This window comes from Mus pahari, chromosome 9 (assembly GCF_900095145.1).
Source record: "Mus pahari chromosome 9, PAHARI_EIJ_v1.1, whole genome shotgun sequence".
In the NCBI taxonomy this organism is placed as follows: Eukaryota; Metazoa; Chordata; class Mammalia; order Rodentia; family Muridae; genus Mus; species Mus pahari.
This window is the reverse complement of record NC_034598.1, coordinates 13,435,372-13,451,380: the sequence shown is the minus strand read 5'-3', so window position 1 is coordinate 13,451,380 and position 16,009 is coordinate 13,435,372.

Genomic DNA, 16,009 nt, shown 5'->3' with positions numbered 1-16,009 from the left:
CTAGATGAAATTGAAAATTGCTCTTTCTAACTCTATGAAGAAATGAGTTGTAATTTTGATGGGAATTGCAATGAATCTGTAAATTGCTTTTAATTGGCAGGATTAATATATTAATCCTGCCAATCCATGAGCATGTGAGATCTTCCTATCTTTTGAGGTCTTCTTTGATTTCTTTCTTCAGTGATTTGATATTCTTGTCATACAGATCATTCAATTGTTTGGTTAGAGTCAAATCAAGATATTTTATATTGTTTGTGACTATTGTGAAAGGTGTTGTTTCCCTAATTTATTTCTCAGGCTGTTTATCCTTTGAGTACAGGAAGACTACTGATAGGGAAAGAGAGGGTAGCCTTGTCTCGTCCCTAATTTTAGTGGGATTGCATCAAGTTTCTCTTGATTTAGTTACGTATTGGCTAATGTTTTGCTGTATATATCTATACAATTTTGAATTCCTGATTTTTTTCAAGACTTTTAATATGAAGGGATGTTGAATGTTGTCAAATTCTTCTTTACCATCTAAAGAAATGATCATGTATTTTTTTTTCCTTTGATTTAGTTTATATAGTGGATTACATTGATAGATTTCCATATATTGAACCATTCCTGCATCCCTCAGATGAAGCCGACTTGATCTAGGTGAATAATCATTTTGATGTGTTCTTGGATTCAGTTGCCACGAATTTTGTTGAGTAATTTTCCACCAATATTCCTAAGGGAAATTGGTCTGAAGTTCTCTTTCTTTGTTGGGTCTTTGTGTGGATTTGGTATAGGCATAATTGTGGTTTCATAGAATGAATTTGGTAGTGAGCCTACTGTTTCCGTTTTGTGGAATAGTTTGAAGAGTATTGATATTAGGTCTTCTTTGAAGGTCTGATAGAATTCTGCTTAAAACCATCTGGTCCTCGGCTTTTTTTTTTTTTTTTTTTTTCCGTTGGGAAAATTTTAATGACTTCTATTTCTTTAGATGGTTTCTTCTATCTCTGTTTAGATGGTTTATATAATCCAGATTTAACTTTGGTGTTTTGTATCTGTCTAGAAAATTATCCATTTTATCCAGATTTTCCAGTTGTCTTGAGTACAGGCTCTTGGAAGAGCATCTGATGATTTTTTTTTAAAATTTCCTCAGTTTCTGTTGTTATATCTCCCTTTACATTTCTGATTTTATTAATTTGAATACTGTTTCCATGCCCTCTAGTTAGTCTGGCTAAGGGTTTATCTATATTGTTGATTTTCAAGAACTACATGCTCCTGGTTTTCTTGATTCTCTGTGTAGTTCTTTTTGTTTCTACTTGGTGGATTTCAGCCCTGAGTTTGTTCATTTCCTACAGTCTACTCCTCTTGAGTGTATTTGCTCCATTTTTTTCTAAAGCTTTCACATGTGCTGTTAATCTGCTAGTGTATGCTCTCTCTGGTTTCTTTTGGAGGCACTCAGAGCTATGAGTTTTCCTCTCAACACTGATTTCATTGTGTCCCATAAGTTTGGTTATGTTGTACCTTCATTTTCATTGAATTCTACACAGTCTTTAATTTCTTTGCCTATTTGTTCCTTAACATTATCATTGAGGAGAGCATTGTTCAGCTTCCATATGTATGTGGGCTTTCAGTTGTTGTTATCTTGCTATTGGAGACCAACCTTAATTTGTAGTGATCTGATAGGAGGCATGGGGTTATTCAATCTTCTTATAAATGTTGGGGTCTGTTTTGTGACCAATTATATGGTCAATTTTGGAGAAGGTACCATGAGGTACTAAGAAGACGGCATATTCTTTCAATTTAGGATGATGTGTTCTATAGATATCTGTTAAATTAATTTGGTCCATAATTTCTGTTAGTTTCACTGTGTCTTTGTTTAGTTTGTGTTTCCCTGATCTGTCCATTGATGAAAGTGGGGTGTTGAAGTTCCCCACAATCTTTGTGTGGGATGCAATGTATGGTTTTATCTTTACTAAATTTCCTTTTAGAATGTGGGTGTCCTTGGAGCATAATTGTTCAGAATTGAGAGTTTTTCATGGTAGATTTTTGCTTTGATGTGTATGAAGTGTCCTTTCTTCTTATTATTTTTTTATGACTTTTGGTTAGAAGTCAATTTTATCTGGTATTAGAATGACAAATCTAGCTTGTTTCTTGGGACCATTTGCTTGGAGAATTGTTTTTTAGTCCTTTACTCTGAAGTAAAGTTTGTTTTTGACACTGAGGTGTGTTTCCTGTATGCAGAAAAATGCTGGCTCCTGTTGAAATATTGAGTCTGTAGTTTATCTTTTTATAGGGGAAATAAGTCCACTGATGTTAAGAGATATTAAGGAATAGTAATTGTTGCTTTCTGTTATTTTTGATGCTATTTATATGCTTGTGTAGTTATCTTCTTTTGGGTTTGTTGAAAAAAGATTACTTTCTTGCTTTTCTAGGGTGTAGTTTTCCTCCTTGTTTTGGAGTTTTCCATCTATTATCCTTTGTCGGGCTGGATTTGTGGAAAGATAATTGTGTACATTTGGTTTTGTCATGGAATAGCTTGGTTTCTCCATCTATGCTAATTGAGAGTTTTGCTGGGTATAGTATTTGGGCTGGCATTTGTGTTCTCTTTGGGTCTGTATAAGATCTTCCCAGGATCTTCTGGCTTTCATACTCTGGTGAGAAATCTGCTGTAATTCAGATAGGTCTGCCTTTATATGTTACTTGACATTTTCCATTACTTTCTTTAATATTCTTTCTTTGTTTAATGCATTTGGTGTTTTGATTATTATGTGAAAGGAAGAATTTCTTTTCTGGTCCAATTTATTTGGAGTTCTGTAGGCTTCTTGTATGTTCATGGACATTTCTTTCCTTATGTTAGGGAAGTTTTCTTCTATAATTTTGTAGAAGTTATTTATTGGCCCTTTAATTTGGTATGTTCACTCTCTTCTATACCTATTAATCTTAGGTTTGGCCTTCTCATTGTTTCCTGGATTTCCTGGATGTTTTGTTTGAGAATCTTTTTCCATTTTCCATTTTCTTTGACTATTGTGTCAATGTTTTTTATGGTATCTTCTGCATCTGAGATTCTCTCTTCTATCTCTGGTATTCTGTCAGTGATGCTTGCTTCTATAACTCCTGATCTCTTTCCTAGGTTTTCTATCTCCAATGCCATCTCCCTTTGTGATTTCTTCATTATTTCTATTTCCATTTTTAGATCCTGGATGGTTTTGCTCCATTCTTTCACCTGTTTTGTTGTGTTTTCCTATAGTTCTTTAAGGGATTTTTTTTGTGTGTGTTTCCTCTTTAATGTCTTTTAACTTTTTACCTGTGTTTTCTCTGGTATGTCTTTAAGGGAGTTCTTTATGTCCTTCTTACATTCCTCTATCATCAACATGAGGTGTGATTTTTAAGTCAGAGTTTTGCTTTTCTGGTGTGTTTGAGTAACCAGGGTTCGCTGTGGTGGGAGAACAGGGTTCTGATGATGTCAAGTAGTCTTGGTTTCTGTTACTTATGTTCTCCTGCTTGCCTTTCACCATTTGGTTATCTCTGGTGTTAGTTGATCTTTCTGTCTCTGACTGTGGCTTTTCCATCCTGCAAGCCTGTTTTTCAGTATACCTGGGAGACCATTCTCTCCCGGAAGAATTTAGGTATGGAGAGCTTTGGTACAGTGTCATCTCTAGGGTGTAGACAGAAACTACCCCAATCTGCAAGACTTAATCAACAGGGTTCTGGAGAGAAGGGAGCTACAATGCCAAGTTTTGTGATCAGAAGACGCGAAGAAAAAAGGCAAGTCAAAAATCCTGTTCAAGTCTTGTTTATTCTTGGGAAATGGATGGCTTTTAAAGATGAAAACTACAAAACATATTTGTTCAGGTACACAGGCCAAACCTGTGAGGCTAGGTGACACATTAATGTCAAAGGAATGTCCTCATTGTAAAAAAGGTCTGGAAAGGAATGTTCTCATTGTGAAAGGTCTGGAAATGAGTGCCCTCATTCTAAAGGGAAAGGAATTCCCTAATTGTAAAATCCCCCAACACAATTACAGAATGTAAGCAAGAGAGTGGAAGAAGCAAACGAGTGTTAGTTGATGGCCCAAGGACAAGACTGGGATGCCTGCGGCTTCTGGTCCCCAGCAACAACAACAACCAAAAAAAAAGAAGGATCCTGTCCTCAACTGATCATTGGTTACTGTGTCTGGATGGCTCTGGGAGGGTCCCTCTTGGGCCAGGAAATTTTAGAGAAGTGATGGTCCTACCTGTGCTCACAGGTGTATAGGCACCCCTAGGAGGCCAGCTCTCTCCAGGCAGTATTTTTGTATGTAGTTCTATGGCACAAGATCAGGTTTGGGTGCAGATGGAAACTGGAAGCCCCCTACCCTAGTCAGCTCCTCAGTTTCTGTGTCCTGAGAATTCCAGGTGTGTTCCTTTGCGCATCAATGGTGGTCCTACCTGGGCTCACAGGTTGGCTTGCATTCCTGCTAGACTTGCTCTGTCCCAGTGCTATTTGGGTATGGAGCCCTATGGCAGATGATTGGCTCCAGGCCCCTCTTTTTTTTTTTTTTTAATCCCTCTTTTTTTACGAGAGAGAGAGAGAGAGAGAGAGAGAGAGAGAGAGAGAGAGAGAGAGAGAGAGAAGAGAAAGAAAAAAGAAAAGAAAAGAAAAGAAAGAAAGAAAGAAAGAAAGAGAGGAAAAGAAAACAAGAAATACCTGAGTCTAAGTTCCTATAACTTGTTTTTTTTTTCCCTGATCAAGACAGTATAATAACTCATCACCCATCTTTTTATAATTACAAGCACTCTTCATCTAAAACTTACCGACCCTAACTCATGGGAATGGGATGTCATTCTCTTAAAATTTTCTTTCTGCTGTTTTGAGTCATAGTGTTTCATTTTGCTTCCCCTTCTCCCCAAATTGGATAATGGTTAATCTTTGGCCATGTCTATGTATACTGAGAAAGTTTAGGCTTAAATGAAGTCCTGACTTGATCACTCTTTAAAGGTGGGTGGATTAAGGTCATCTGGGATCAGCAACTTTCTCTGAAACTGTCCTGGAAGCAAGTCTTTGGAGGAAACAGCAGCATCTCAGCATCTGCTCTTCTTAGGGCCATTTGTCTGGTTGTTATTCCCTGTGAACATAAACTCCTACAAGTCACATACAGTTCTGCATTAACATATGAATGGGATGTGATAGATCAATTAATGAAGTTTCTTTCCTCTTTGAGCAAATGAAAGACATCCGTGCTTCTGATAAGTTATCATGGACTCTAACCAAACTATATTATATATTTTTATCTATCCCATTCAAAAGAATGGCATGACAAATCCTCAGGACTTTGTAGTCAATATTGATATTCATGTACCAGCCAGTTTCAGAGCTGTTACCATATGGAGAAATGAGCTTATAAATTACCTGTCTGGACATTTTGTTTCTTTCTTCCTGCCTATAATCAAGATGTTTAGGGGTCTCCCTCAGTCATGTCTGATTTTGTCAAAAATATGGATGGAACTCATACCTTCTCTTTTTTATTTTCTTGTGTAGATATAGATATAACCTCTCCCCCAGAGTAATATATTTCCTGTCTTCTGTTCTAAAGCTAGACCATCCTTTAAATAACAGACTGGTTTAACTTAGGAGGTTTGGTTTTTTGGTTTGTGTGTTTTTGTTTTTGTTTTTCTATTTTTAACATATATTATTATAAACTACCTCTATCTACAATGTTTTATATTTAGTCTCTTTTCTTTTATCTTTTATTGCTTTAAAACTTAATCCCTAACTAGATAGAAGTTTGAGGGCTTTTTCATCCCATTGCAAAGGAAAAAGTTTCTTTTAATCTGTAGTTCTTCAGATCAGGATGAGTCTATGTCAGTTATTTCTTTCCCCTTGACTTCATTTAGCAGGTTGTCTTTGTCAGTTTGAAATGGCGTGGCTGTTTGCCCTCTGATTTCCTCAAGCTCTTAGCCTCTGCATGCTCTGCAGCATTGACCAGAACTACTGGTGTGATGCCTTTCTATGAACATCCTAGCTCCTGCTAAAAAGAATTTAGATCCACTTCCCCATTCTACCCACTGATTATAGGCCTCTGCTCAAGTTCACAGCCTACCATTACCACAGTTTTCAAATAAGCCATACCAAAATTTACAGTCCAGCTCTCTTGTCCTGAATGACTGAATCTAGTGTCCTAATCATGGATTTTGTGCCCAGTGGTAGATCACATCTGTAAATGAATTATTTGTTTTAGCTAGCCTATATAAAAGGTACTGTGTTAGTAGCATGAGATCTCTCTCTCTCTCTCTCTCTCTCTCTCTCTCTCTCTCTCTCTCTCTCGCTTTGCATCTAATGCTATGAACTTGAACTTGCCCCTTAGATCCAATTTCCTTGTGTCCCATCAGTGTTATTAGGTTGTATATCCATTTTTGTTCAACTATCGAAAGTTTTTAATTTTTAAATTTACACCTTTTTAAGTAGCAATTTGTCCAGTTCTCATGAGTTTTTAGACTTTCTTATTTCTGTGGCCATTGATATCAAGTTTTACTTGGTCATATAGAATTTGGGGTGTTACTTCAACTTTCTTGCCTCTATAAAGACTTGTTTTATGTCTTAGTATGTGGTCAGTTTGGGAGAAATGTCCATGAGGTATTAAGAAGAAGACATGTTAGGTTTTTTTTGTTTTGGCAGGAAATGTTCTTTGTTGTGTGATATTTGAAGTGATAACATAGAAAAATTTTAACTTGAGTAACCAAGGTAAACAGAACTCAGAAAAAATGATTAAAGAGTGAAAAAATTATAATTGGTATTGCAGGAAAACAAAAGATCACATTAAATTATTATTAACTATTAACTTCTAAAAATGGACATGAAAATTTAGATAAGTTTTTGGATACATAAAATATTCTAAGATGGAATTGTGCAAATATTTGAAACTGAAATGTTTTGTTGTTTATTAATCTTTATACTATATTTTTTAAAAGTCAGTGAGTTGATGACTTCATAACTTAATTATCCATATGTATTTGAACTAATTCTGTGGGACTATGAAAGGTAGTTTGCCCACCCCATTGAGCTACAGCTAGAAGACCTGGATACCCTGAAGGGATGGTAGGAGCTTTGACTACACCTGAGTATAAGGCCCCTGTCACTAGCTGTAGCTGCCCCAACTCCCGTAGATTTGTGGCCATCCGTTACATAAGGGAAACCCTCTAAATCCTCCACATGTAGAAGATATGACCTATGGTCATGTAGCCTCAAGACAGATTTCTGTGCTAATGAGGTACATAGAGCTCAGCAAGGCTTAGCCAATAAGCTTTTCTTCCCAGACATTCCTCTTTGCAAAAGGTATATAACCTCATGCTCATCCTGAGAAGTGGGGTATGCTTTTTACACATCTACTTTCCATCATGACAATAAATGCCTTAAAACCATGGACTGTCCCTTTTCATCAGGATCCTCTGTAGGGAGCCATGGAGAAAGCCTTTGCTTACAGAGATATTATATAGTCACCCATAGAAGGCCTGTCTTCACTCCCAGCCAGGGCCTGGGCTATATCCATCCTGAGGGCCACCACTACATTCTCAGCAAGTCCGTAGCTCCCAACAGTGCCTGAGTGTCCAAGAACCTGGGAAATCCATGGCCTCAGCTGCATCCCAGACCTGGGGACCCTCAAACCAGCTCCGGCTGTCATGTGGTGCAGACTATGCTTTGCCACCCACAGAGCTTCTGTACAGCCCAATACCTACTTGGTGGCAGTGTGGTTTAAGTGCAGTCAACTTCATGCATCCTGCCTTGCAAAGTGGCTGTGCCCTGTGGCTGAGAGGACATTGGACACACAACCATACAGAATCCAAATTCTTACAAATAATTTTCTCCCACACCAGTACATTTGAAAGAAGAAATTCTGCCCATCATTAATGAGGCAAGAATTACCTGGATCCAACAAAGACATATAATAAAAATGCAAATTTATCCCACCATACTAATAAAAATAGACCCAGACATTATCAGCAAAACTGATTCAGAAATATAAATATAATTATGATAAAATGAAACTCATCCTATAGGAGCAAAGTTGGTTCATATTATAATTACTCATGTAAATATAAAAAATTTAAAATTGTAGTCTTCATAGTTATCCAATTCAATATACCTTTAGAATTAAAAATCATTGAAGGGTGGGGCCACCTACCCAACTTAAAATGTAACCTAGAATTGTCCCTGTCTAAGGAAAATGCAGGGACAATGAATGCAGTAGAGACTGAAGGAAAGGTCATCCAGAGACTGACCTACCTGGGGATCCATCCCATATATAGACACCAAATCCAGACACTATTGCAGATGCCAAGAAGATCTTTCTGACAGGAGCCTGGTATAGCTGTCCCCTGAGATGCTCTGTGAGAGCCTGACAAATACAGATATGGATGCTCGGAGACAACCTTTGAATTAAACCAGGGAACCCCAATGGAAGAGTTATGGGAAGAACTGAAAGAGCTGAAGTGGATTGCAATCACTTAGGAAGAATAACAGTATCAACTCTCCAGATTCCTCCAGAGCTTCCAGGGATTAAACCAACCACCAAAGAATACACATGGAGAGACCCATGGCTCCAGCTGCATTTGTAGAGGAGGACTGCCTTATCTGACATCAATGGGAGGGAAGGTCTTCGGTCCTATGAAGAGTTGATGCCCCAGCATAGAGGAATGCTAAAGAGATGTGGTGGGAATGGGTAGGTGGGTGGGAAAGCTCCCTCATAGAAGCAGGGGGAAGGGGAATGGGATAGAGGTTTTTGGAAGGTACTCTGGAAATAGAATAACATTTGAAATATAAATAAATAAAATGACCAATAATAAAGAATTTTAGTCGTGGAAAGAACATTCTTCAAAATGATATCCTAAAATTTTTATGTCCAGTAGCATTTATAAGAAGGAAATGCTAGTTGTGTTTCTTTCAATTCCTAGAACAAGAAAAGGATGTCCATTTGCATACATATCTAATATCATATTTGACATGAACAGAAATAATTAGGCAAGAGAATGAATAAAAGGTATCCAAATTGGAAAGTAACATGTCAGCTCATTTGTACTCCAAGATGACATGACTTTATACATACAAATGCATACCTACGTCATAAAAAAAACTGATAGAATTGATAGACCAAGTCAGAAGTTTGGGAGATATTTGATATGTTTAATGATCTGGATTCAATATCCAACACATCCACACACAGGTTGGGAACAAAATAAAAGAGGAACCTGGGGAACCTGGAGAGAGGTGAGTTAGGAAAAAATATGCCATGTCTGGTCAGAATTCCTGTGCTCTGGGCAGGCAGATGAGGGAAGACAGCCAGAAGCTTTTCCACAGGGCCCCAGATTAGCATGCCTGACCCACACAGCAGTGGTGGAAAAGGGGTAGCCCTGACCAGAGACCACCCCCACCACCCCCCGGATCTAACTTGTTAAAGCCCCAGGGTTGCAGGAGAGAGGGAATAGAGGAAGAAGCTCCCAACACTGACCAGAGTGTGCAGCGCATTCTAGAAGGAGCAGAGACTCTCTGCGGTTTAAGAGCTTTATTATAGAAAAAGCAGAGGGAACGAGAGAAGCTAGGAAGAAAGAGAAGGAGAGAGGGAGAGAGAGAGAGAGAGAGAGAGAGAGAGAGAGAGAGAGAGGAGAGAGAGAGGTAGAGAGAAAGTAAGAAGGAGAGAGAAGAGGAGAGGGGAAGACAAAGAGAAAGGAGAGAGGAGAGAAGACAAAAAGGAGAGAGGGGAGAGGGGGTAAGAGAGAGACAAGAGAACAGGAAGTAAGAGAGAGAGGTAGGGGCTGAACAGCCCTTTTTATGGTCTTCACTGTTGCTAGGTAATTGGGGAGAAGTTTAGCCTGAAGGTCAGAAGCTTGGGCCATTGCTTATGTGACTACTGACCATGCTTCTCTTGTGGGGGCTGTGGGAGGTGGTACCATAGGCAGGGGCAGAAGTTCCAGAAGCATGAGGGAACGCCTGCCATATCATGTAGGTGAATTATGACCATTGGGGTTCAGACCTCAGCTCGACTGGATATCAGCCTGCAATTCCCCCCCCCCCATACACACATACACAAACATAGAGATAGAAAGAGACACAGATTCTGAGACACACTGACAGAAACAGAAAGGAATATATAGGAAAAAATGACATATAGAGGCTGAGAGAGAGAGAGAGACAGACAGACAGACAGACAGACAGACAGACAGACAGACACAGAAAGAAAGACAGATCAAAAAACCAGACAGATAAAATATATCTTCCAATGACATCTTACTCATCCTTGGTTTTGCACTATAAGTGAGTCTCAGGTCAAATCTTCTATACTTTATTTGTTCATGGTACTGTAGTTGAACCAATCAAAATTTTCTATTAAACTTTAATAATCAATGCCAATACTCAGTGATAGTTTCCTGAGGCACAATGTGCCAAAATTGTGGATAATGTAACTAGCAGCCAACTACTGAGTTGTCCTGAGCTGTTCATTTCATTGCTCAAGTTTGATTGTTGATATGGCTTTTGGTTTTGTAAAATACTTTAATTTAAGAATAAATGTGGGAACAGTTGGGGTAAGACTAAAGTCCCTGATGAAGATAGATACTCCACAGGAAGAACTCCACAGTCAACTAACTGGGATCCCTGGGTACTCTAAGAGACTGAACTACCAACCAAAGAGCATACCTGGGATGGACCTAGGCCTGAATGCACATATGTAGTAGACATGCAGCTGATTCTTCAGGTAGGTCCCAAATAACTGGAGTGGAGGACTATCCCTAAAGATGTGGCTTGTATATGTAATCCACTCCTCCAACCCTGCTGCCTTTGTTTTTTTAGTTTCAGTGGGAGAATTATCTAACCATGCAGGCAGAGACTTGATGTGCCATGGTAGGAGGATATTCAAGTGTGCCTCCATACTCTCAGAGAAGAAGGGGAGGAGGGAGAGGGAGAGGGACTGTGAGATAGGGAGACTGAGAGGGAAGACAGGATTTGGTATGTAAAATAATATCAAAAAGTAAAAAGAAAAAAGAAATTATAGAGGTATGAATGAAACAGTAGGAAAAGGGAAACTATATCAAAGTCAAGCTTCTTGTATAAATAAAGGGAGTATAAAACAATTTACCTGGGGACCAACCAAGGACCCCCAACATTTAACTTTGCATACAACTTTGGCTAATTCATACTGTAAGCCTGATCTTTAGAAATGATCAGCATGTATTTGTACTAAAATTGTTATTAAATGAGGAACTAGTGTTAATTCATGGAAAAAGTATTAAATGTGGTTTTGAAGAAATTAAAAATGATAATAAACAAGTAAGTGACCTTACATTATAAAATAGGTAGGAAAAAGTGGATTAGTGATTATTTGTGGAAAACATCATCAACATTATTTTTTCACTCTTTTAATGTCATTATTAATTTTGGATTTAAAAGCACTGATGTGGGCTTGAAGATGGCTCAGTGGTTAAGAGCCTATATTGCTTTTCCTGAGGATTCATGTGCAATTTCTCGGACATCCATGTCAATTTAAAATAGTCTATAACTTATTTATGGGATCCTATATCCTCTTATGGCCTTTATAAATACCAAAAACACACATGGTACACAGATATAAATGGAAACAAAATGTTTATGTACATAAAATAAATAAGTTTTAAAAATCATTTTAAAAGCTGTTATATATATACATTATGAAACAGGGACAATATGTTCAAATACACTATCTAAATAGAAAATCTCAAAAATAAAATCATTGAACCTCATAGCCTTTGGTTAGGGTTAAGTCCATATAGTCCCAGTAAAGAGGGAAGCTCAGGGCATTTGGAAAGTTCCACCAGACCCCTCCAGTCCTAGAAGAGAAAGGTCATGAAGCCCTTAAGTATTCCTCCCCTCCAGAAGGCAGAGGCTTATTTACCTTCCTCAGACTATTGGGAGGTGGACCGACTATTGACCACCTACTGGTAAGGGAGGCCCAGAGCATCCCTGACCATTGGCCACCTAGAGACAAATGAAGTCCTTGCCACCTCATTCCCTAAAGACCAATTAATTTAAAAGTCACATTGTTCTGCCTATCACATTGTGCCTAATGGCTGCTGCTCTGAAAATGGTATAAATACTTGCCACATGAGCTGCTCAGAGGTTGGCACTTCTCATTCAGTTGTAGAATGACCCCAGTAAATTCCTCTTATGTTTTTCATCGATTCAAGGCTCTGCCTTGTTTACTCAGGGAGTAAAGTCTTGCCAGAGTCTTATACCAGTTCTTTGTGAAGTATCTAAAAGTCAGAATACTGAGGTTCTTAGGAGGCCAAGATAATTCTGATATAAATGTTTTATATCAGAATTTTATTGTAGTATAATCTACAACTTCTCAGCATCTTGACTCTAAGACAATATTTAAGTATATTCTTAGTATTAAAATGTTCTTCAATACAACAAATCCAGAGTAATTCATTTGCAAATACAGCTTTCTGTCTACTGTAGCAATTTCTGCATCATTTGATTGTGGGTTCGGTATTTTATGTAGAGCTTTCCTGATATATACTCAGTGCACTGGTTTCAGGATTCCTTACAGATTTTAAGTTCCATGTATACTGAAGTCCCATGTGTATTATAGTATTTCCATATAACACATGATCCTCAAAAAGAAATTAAATTCTCTATAGGTTACTTATGAGAACTGAAAGATATGCTTGCTACATGCAACTATTGGAATACAGATATTAAAACTTAGTGACCATGCTGGGAAGTGGTGGTGGTGCACACCTTTAATCCCAGTACTTGGGAGGTACAGGCAGGTGGATTTCTGAGTTTGAGACCAGCTTGGTCTACAGAGTAAATTCCAGGTAGAGAAACCCTGTCTAAAAAAAATAAAAATAAAAAAATTAATGACCAAATCAAAGCCTACCTGTTTTCATTTATGTGGGGACATTTCAAAGTATAGTTGTTTCAATCTCTGAATGGGAAATTCATGGCTATGAGGCCCAAGTATATTCAAATGGCAATGTCCTATAGACAGCAGAGTTCAATTAATGAGATTCATGAGTGATGGCAAAATTATAATTGAACAAATTTCTATCTGTCTATAAGTTCATTTTTATTTAAAAAACACTGACCAACAAAATATAAATATATGTACACAATAAGAACAAAAAGTATACCCAATTACAGGATTAGCCCAAATATAAGTTCACATTAGGAACAATGTTTATACTTTTAGGATTTTAAAACACTATGAAAAAATCAAAGTAGCTGAAAGAAAAGTCTGATACAAGATGGGCTGACAGGAGTCTATTGTACCTGCCATACTGGGCAATAGGAGCCCAGGGAAAATCTTAGGGAGATCCTGATTTACTGGGCTGTAGAAGACCAGTTTCCCAGGTGTTTACTAATCACCCTGCTCAGTGAAAAAGTAAACATTTTATTGGCAATTTTACAATGTGAAGTAAAGTTTTAGCAGATCTTAAGTTCTTACATTTTCACCCAAGCTAGTAAATAGGACTTCATCTTCTTTCATTATTACATTTTAAAGATAATAGTCTGCCAGATCTTGAAAGGAATGCTTCTGGATTGTAAAACTGACAAAAGGCTATTAGAAAGATTTACATCTCAAAGAAACAGATAAAGGATTTGCAAATACAAGTTATTTAAAATAGATGGCTCTGAGAATAGAGATCCCAGAGCCCAGGCATTTGAAACAGATCCAGGAACAGTGTCATCAGGAAAGGAATTAGAACCTGGAGTGGTTACTAGTAACAACCAAGTTCTTTGGAACAACAACAAAAAAAAAAAGCATCAAGATACAGCATGCAAAATAAGTGATGTTATAAAAGATAAATACTAGTACTTAAAACTAGATTCCAATTTTCATTAAATTATTAAAAAACAGTTGAATATTATAATTTTAGCAATGTTAAAATGTCATATAAATAAATTTGTAAGTAAAAGGAGTCTCTCTGAGAAGCATAGTAACAAAGAGGAGAAAAATAGGTGCTGTTAAAGTAAGAGAGACTGTTTGAACAGAGTGGTAAGAAAAAATGAGGTGGGAACACTCACTCAGCCCTATTTGTGATAGCATCAAATTCCTCTCCTCAAGATGTAGTGATCTATAAAGAAGAGGAAACAGAAAAGTGGTAAGAGTCAGGGGAGTAGATGACTGTAAGTATTTTCACAAAGAACAGGGCTGCTACATATACAAACTCATAGACTGTGACAGCACAAACAAGACCTGTGCATCCTCAAATTAGAAGATATCCTAGTATTAAGAAGTAGAAGTAAACATATCCCATTTTAGGCAGAAGCTACTTACAACTGAGGCCTGATTAAACCAGAAAATTCATTTGTTAGGTTGTTTTTCAGTGAAGTATCACTTGAGTATATTAACCACAGACCAAGGCAGTCTCTATCCCCAGGAATACTATGCCAACACAAACTTCATTTTCTTCTACTTTCTTTTCTCTTCTCTTTTCTCTTCTCTTCTCTTCTCTTCTCTTCTCTTCTCTTCTCTTCTCTTCTCTTCTCTTCTCTTCTCTTCTCTTCTTCTTTTCTTTTCTCTTTTCTTTTCCTTTTGCATATTTTTTTGTTGTTGTTGTTTTGGTTTGTGAGAAAGGGTTTCTCTGTATAGCCCTGGCTGTCCGGGAACTCACTCTGTAGACCAGACTGGCCTCAAACTCAGAAATTCGCCTGCCTCTGCCTCCTAAGTGCTGGGGTAAAAGGTGTGCACCACAATTTTTATTAGTATTATTACTATTTGTTATATTTCTTTCGATAATTTTGCCTTAGTGGTTTATATTCTTTTACAATTTAATTTTTATGTGTAGTTTCCTTGTATTTTCTAGATGATATTATAATTGCATTGTCTGTTTTTTTCTTCCATTCATTTCCTCCAAACCCTAAAATATAAATTTAAGAGTTTTGTGCTAATTTCATTAGAAGTGATTTAAAGTTAACCTAAGTTAGATTATTTTACATCATTTATTACTGTTAATGAAAAATCTACAATGAAGAAAAGCAAGTGGGGCAAAAAAAAAGAAATAAAAATGAACAGTTTGAGTAGAAAAGGAGAATAGGAAATGTAACACCGAAGTCAAGTCTTGTGCTCAGGAGATGAAAATTTTAAAGGAAAGCCTGTGGCTAAATGGAATAAAGGACATGGTGCTTTCAGTGCTAAACATGACCCAGCCATTCAGACAAGGGGTGAAAGCACAAGAGGACTGGGGGATTTCTTCATCCTGAAAAGCCTTAACATTAACAAGTAAAGGAATATGCAAATGTAATTCAAGGAGTAGGGCCAATTTAATCCACAGCAGGCAGAAGAACTTGGCCATTTAGTTCTGGTTTGATCAAGAACAAAGAAATAAAGAAACTGTGAAATCATCCTTCTAAAATAAGGAAAACCCCTGTGCCAGGCATGTGGCAGAGGAGTACCTGAATGGAGTACTCATGAGGCTATTGATGAAGATGAGGACATATTTTGAAGCTGTTAAATCTTTTATTTGTTGGTGTTGTTTTTTGTTTGTTTGTTTGTTTGTTTTTGTTCATGATTCCAAAATGTTGGAGAGAGCAGGGCCATGTAATGTGTGCCTAGAAGACCTGTAAACATGAAGTAGAAACAATCCAAGCAAGACAAGTGTATTGCAGACAGTAAAGCTTAAGCAGCAAGTGATTTGAAGGGCTGTCTATAAACTATTTGACAGGAGACAGGAATGTACAGCATTTGGAGTTTGCACTGATGGGTTTCAGTCTTTCTTTGGTTCAGTATTTCCTCACTATGTCTCTATTCTTCACTTTTGAAAAATACTGTATATTTTGTGCTACTGTATGTTAGAAATACATAATTAGCTTTTTAATTTTCCACAGAGTTTACCCTTGAATCTCACAACACAGACCTTCTTAGCAAAAGACCAGGAAAAATTCAGACCCCCTAGCACCAAGAATGTAGGTTAGCCAGTTTGGTGACCCTGTTCCAGGAACTGGCCGACCATAAAAGTTAGATTAAAATCTTGAGAATAATCTTGAGAAGCAGGGAGTTTCCCCTTGTGAGTTTTAGGACCCCCTT